This window comes from Tinamus guttatus, unplaced genomic scaffold, assembly GCF_059628265.1.
Source record: "Tinamus guttatus ecotype Peru unplaced genomic scaffold, ASM5962826v1 Tinamus_guttatus_pri_ptg000563l, whole genome shotgun sequence".
Taxonomy (NCBI): Eukaryota; Metazoa; Chordata; class Aves; order Tinamiformes; family Tinamidae; genus Tinamus; species Tinamus guttatus.
In genome coordinates this window covers 1,131,575-1,137,574 of record NW_028289097.1, presented here as the reverse complement: position 1 = coordinate 1,137,574, position 6,000 = coordinate 1,131,575, and positions in this window count along the sequence as shown.

The window sequence follows — 6,000 nt, the reverse complement described above, 5'->3', positions numbered from 1 at the left end:
ACTTTGGCTTGGCCCTATAGATATATTCCATATGGCACTCTCAGTCAAGGCCTAATGCACCAAAACAATAGCACTCAAAAGAAAGAAGGTGCCTGTTTGTCCCAAGAGGAATGTGCTGGGATCATGAATGCTCCAGACCTTCTGGGACTTGAAGCACAGTCAAAGGTAGCCCAGTGTCAGTCCAGAACTCATTTTCCACTTTAATTAATTTAATAGTTTACTGGGGAGCTGGGCTAATTCCAGAAGTGACATCCCAGGGCAGAATAGCCCCATTTTTCCTCCTAACACCTGCTGAGCCTGCTAACCTGCAAGGAACATATTCAATTCATAACCTGTTTGGTGTGAGAGGCTTTGCTCTCGGCTGGGCAGGTAGACACCTGGCTCTGTACTTTGGAAGACATTTATACTTCTGCACAGGGAGCCCGCAGTAACTTCTCACACCTCTCTGATTCACCCCATAGGTACAAGGCATGGGGATCCTGTGTCCCTGCAGTGCTCGAAGCTGTGCTGACTAAAGCCAGTGGGATGTGGCCCTGAGGAACATGTCCCGGTTGAATAAGAACACTGGCATTCCCAGAGCCACCTTTACTGGTTAAAAGCGGGCAGAGAAATATGGTGTTCACAGACTGAGAGCTGCATGCACGAGGTGTGTCTGCAGATAATGACAGGGAGGTCTGAAGTCCACCGAGATAAGAGGCTGGGAAAAGCAGCCTAGGGAGCCATAATCAGGAGGGATTTCAGGTCTCTGCAAAGAGTGAAGCCAGTTTTCAGTGCACAGTGCTGAGCCCTGCAGACAAGGCTGGCAGAGGCCCCACTAGCCACTGTTAACTTGGTCAAGCCACTGTCTATGTCTGCCCTCATCTGTCGTGTGGTCACTAGAGATGGAGGACACTAGTCAGACATGGATGAACCATGGCCCTTTGCTGCATTTACTGTATTTGGCAGAGGAACAGGGTGACATCTCTGCAGGATGCACTTCAAAGAGCTCCAGGGCTGGACAGGGAAGGTGAGCGTTGCCCCAGTGAGGGATGTGGTGGGAAACAGGGAAGGGTCAGGAGAGAGGGACCAGGGAACAGGTACCTCATGCCAGGCAAAGGGAGGTAAAAGGACGTTGGTCAAAGTTATTCTCCTGGCCCCACCAGAGCAATCCCAGCACCCGTCCTTCCCTGCATACCCTGCACAACAACCCTTTGTGCCCATCACAAAATGGGCCACGTCCCTGCCACGGCTCCCCAGGTTAGTGTAAAACCCCACTGCCCCAGTGGCTCTTGCAGGTAAAATGAGAAAAATTAGGAGCAGGTGCCTTTTATTGCAGTTCTCTGAAACTCTGGCAGAGCCAGGCATAGAGGAGCCTTTGATCTTAGCCTTTGAAACCCTATAACTTTCCTGAGAGAGCTGCTCTGTCTTTCCAAGTCACAGTGATGATCATTTCCATGCGGGAACAATAAGCTCTTTATGCTGCCGTGCGTGCGGGACCCTCCCTGTGTCAAGCGGGCGGGCGCACAGGGAGGGGTTGTGTCACCACACAAGTTGTTGTCAATGTCAGGCTGCTTCTCTGCACAGTTTGTGGAGCAAGGGGATATGGGGACACCCATCAGGAGGAGCCCACCTGGCTCCCCAGGGCCAGGCTTGGCCATTGCAGAGGGCTCAACATTGTCACCACGTGCCCTGTGGCCCACTATGTGCCCTATCACACCTGGATGCATCAGTACTCTTAGTAGCAGAAGGCCTCTTGTCCCTTGCTATGCCATAAAACCTTAGTACTCTTCTGAAGAAGCTCCTGCATGTCTCGCCCTACATGTCCCCAGCCCTGGAGACTTAATGCTCAACCCTGCAATGGGGTCAAGCAGACACACAAGTTTCCTGTGTGACACCGGGCAGCTCAGCATGTTGCATCTGAGCACCAAGAAAGGTTTGGGAGGAGAGTTCACTTGACCCACTGCCAACTCTTGACCCACTTTGGGACTTTGTTTGACCCAGGAAAACAGTATAGGAAAAGCATGTGAAACAACAGCATCTCCAGACCTGGGCATGTGGCTACCAAGTGGCCGGCTTACAAATGGATAGATATGGGGGCAAGTAGTCCTCCTTCGAGCTGCAGCTCCTCAGCCCAGGCCCTGTTTGTTACTGCACTTTTCCAAGAGATGAGGTGCTAGCACTGCTCCTCCGGAAAACATTCACTCTTGATATAAAATTCCCACAGGAAATCCATGATGGAGAAAGAATGCCTCAAAGGGGAATTGATCCCCCCACAGCTCCCTCATACCAAGGCCCCTTTCCTTGGCTCCATGGTGCTTTTTCCATCTCCACAGCCTCCCCCATCGCAGAGCGCAGCAGCGTCTTCTTCATCTCTTCTCCTTGCCTTCCTCTCCCCACTGCAGCCAGGTTATCTGACTTCACCTAACAGAGGAGGGGGAGAGAGAGTCTGTACCTCTCCCCTTCCCTGGCTCACAGCTCAGCATGGGGCTGCTTGAGGCTGTGGTTTGCATTTGCCTTTATAAAAACAACACATTGTTCTCCAGCAGTAAACATGGGGACCGGTCATACAAGTTTCCTCAGTCATGACAGTTAGTTTTTTCCTGGGTACAAGGCAATATTTTGGCTTAGACAAGCTTCAAGATCTGATCCCTGTGGTTGTGGAACTAACAAGAGCTCTGGGGCAAAACTATTGGAGATTCATCTAGGGCCTGAGTCTGACCCCTCTGGGCCATATTTGGGTGGGATTTACACTGTGCTGGAGCCAAAAAGTATCTCATTGGTGATCTCAGCGTGAGGAATCACATGAGTTGTCTCTTAGGAATCTAATGGAGATAGTCACTATTTTCTATCCCATAGCAGGAATTGGCTGCACTGACATTTATCAACTCATCCCAGCTGTGCTCCTGTCTGTATCCTGTCTGCAGAGGTTTGACCTGCGGTGTGCTGAAACCTGAAGTCAGATCTTGCAGTGGCAGCTGGAGTGGAGGTGGTGGTCAGTGACTGGCTGCTTGATCATTCATGTAAAGAGAGCTGCCAGTGTCCCTGTGTACAGCTACTGGGTAAATTTGCTGCCCTTTTCTCAGTGGATGTTACCTTCTGGTTTTGCAAATCAAATCCCAGCTGTGAGGTGGCCAAGGAGCAGGAACAGGAGCAGGGACACCTGCTCATTTGCCAGGCAAATTTCCATGGGAGAACGCAGGCTAGGAGCCAGCCTTTCTACCAGCAGTAGCCACTGGGGCTGGTCTATGGAGTCTCCAGCTCCAACCCCTGCAGGCTGAGCAGCCTGTGGTTCTGCTCCCCTTCCTCACCACGCTCCAACAGAGCTATCTCCAGACAACTCAAAGTGAAGGAGCGTTCCCCCCACTCCCAAGCTCTGTGTGATTATGCTGGCACATACCTCGCATAGCTGGATACAAGCATCACCAGGAATGCTAACCCTTTCCTACTCTCCCGGACCGTAATGCCTGCTTGGGCACCGGCCTGCCGTGGGTGCTGCTGGCCTCCTGACGCAGTCCCAGCACCACGAGACACTATTGGCACAAATGAAATGGAGCATGGTGCCAATCCTTCATGGATTCTGCATGTGTTCTTGCTGCCTGAAAAACATTTTAGCTCATGAGCAGGTTGAAGGGCAAATCACCCCTATTCAAACCCCTCCTCCTACGTGCTGCTTTGTCTCCACTCACACCTCCATCACACTTCCCTCCAGCAGCCCTTCATGTCATGATGCTTCCACTGCCTCCGTCAGTATGGAAAGCCACGGTGTAGAAAGGGTCCACAATGGGAACAGGGCTTCATAGCAGCTGCTTGCCCTTCCTAAGCAGAGCTGAGGTGAATCATCCCAGATTCCTACATGTCTCTGGGATGATAATCTGTGCATCCTGTTTCTTTCACCATCTTCTGCTCAAAGCAGCCTCCTCTGCAGCTTGAACACCTCTGCGATGTCTGCATTGGCTTCTGTTGGTTGGTCCCAGCCAATATCCAAAGTGAGCTCAGGCCAAGGTGATCTGACAGTTGTCTGGCCTCCAGTCTTATTAAGTGCAAGGATGCTTAGCGGGTAGCCTGGGGAAATAATCTGTTCATGCCACATGTGGCAGAATGCACCAGGTTTTCACTTTTCTAGGTCAATGCAGACATCCCAGCCCACTCTTCACATTGGACACCCTCTAGGGAGTAGGGTATCCTTTCCACTAGAGACTGAGATACAGCCAAGATTCCATGTCCAAGTGGACATGTATGGTTATCCATGCCTGTCTGGCTTTGCAGGTGCCTGTGTGTCCATTTTGACACGCATATGGATGTGCATGTGCATAATTCTTCATGGGAGCGAGTCTTCATGCAAGAATGTTTGTATGTTCTTCTGGCTCTGTGCTCTGTAGGGATTGACCCAGGAGATTAGCTTGTGCAGCCCAGGAACTGTAAGTCCTGCTCTTTCTCTCTGCGTTGTTGTTGCAATGATTCCACAGGACCTCCTCACTGTCTCCATTCTTCACTCTATCAGGTCTTCCCCAACCCAGTCCTAAGAGCTCCTCATGCATCCTTCTTCAGTCTGCTGCCTGACTGCCTGGCTTCAGTCAGCCCTTTAGTCAGTCTAGGATCTGAGGTCTGGATACTGCACGCAGCTTGAGACTTCAGTAGATTTCTCCCCTGAGCCAGCGTACTTGTCTCTGGCAGTTCCTGGAAATGCTCAGACACTCCTGTAGTATAAATCCCAACGCCCAGGACCTTTCCATCCAAAAGCCAAGCTACACAGATGTATATGGAGGGTCTGCACTGGTGGCACAGGTCAGCAAGCTTGAAAGGAGTGACTGTAGCTGGACCGACAGTACAGCACCGCAGACATATGTACACTCTTACCCCTGTAGGATGTCCAGTCTTTCTGTATCAAAAGCTGTTTCTTTCAGCTTTTGGTACCTCTTGAAGCACTGGTAGCCAGCTCAATGCCCTGTGTGCACACTACTAGTGTCACTGGGTCTGGGATGGGGGTCAGAACCAACTTCACACACTGCTGCAGGAGGCTTGTTTCCATGCCAGGGAAAGGCAGGTGGAAAAGAGAGCTGAAGTCCTTGCTCACATGGCTTTGACACAGAGATAATGAAGGCTTATAGACACCTTTGGGGGTCATCCAGCTGCCTTCCTAGTCTGGGCCTCCCTATAGCAAAGGGACAGAGAGGGGCCACCAGGGCTCTGCTGCGCACTGCTGCTGGTGAGATGATGCCTGCTGGATCCAAAATCTGCAGGCAGAGCAGATAGGTGCCTGCCATTTTCTTTCTGTGCCTTGCTGGGTAAAACTTGAAAGCTGCATCTATTCCATGCACTGGTAAGAGGTATTTCAAGACCCCAGCAGCTTTGATTGGTCCTGGGTTTAAAACCTGGGGGTATCTTTCACTTGTAGAATAGAGAAGCCCCTACCTTCTGAGCTGTCTCTCTGGAAAGCAGTCCTCTTGACGTGAGTGCAGCAAATCATGTGCCCAACCCTAAACAAAGGATGCGTCTGGTGTGTCTGTCCTCTCGGAGGTAACCGGTAAACTGAGTCAGCCACCTCGTGCCCAGAGAGGCCTCCGAGAGGTTCTGCCAGGGAGGGGGCAATGGGGCAGGGCAGAGACTGGGATTTTCTCCCATCCTCAGACGTAGCTCTGGGGGTGCCAGGACCCTGCTCTACTGCCCACAGGAGGTGGGAAACTGCTCCGGTGTTGCTGTGCAGGGCAACAGAGAGGCCAGCGGAGCAGGGACTGTGTAAGGAGCAACTCGGAGCAAGAGATGACTCAGCTGCCATGGGAGGTGAGGTTCAGGCTCCGCCAAACCCAGCCTTTCGCAATGTGTTTACCAGGACCAAGCAGCAGGTGCCTTCCAGGATGGGCAGATCAGCCCCAAACCTGCTTGCCAGGCTCAGCGGGGGCAGAGGAAGGTCCCTGTCTCCACCCTGGTCTCTCTGGCTCACCGGCTGGCAGACACTGGCCAGTTTTCTGCTTGCAGATCTGCAGCCGACCCTTTGCCGTTCCCCCTCCATGAAGGGAAAAG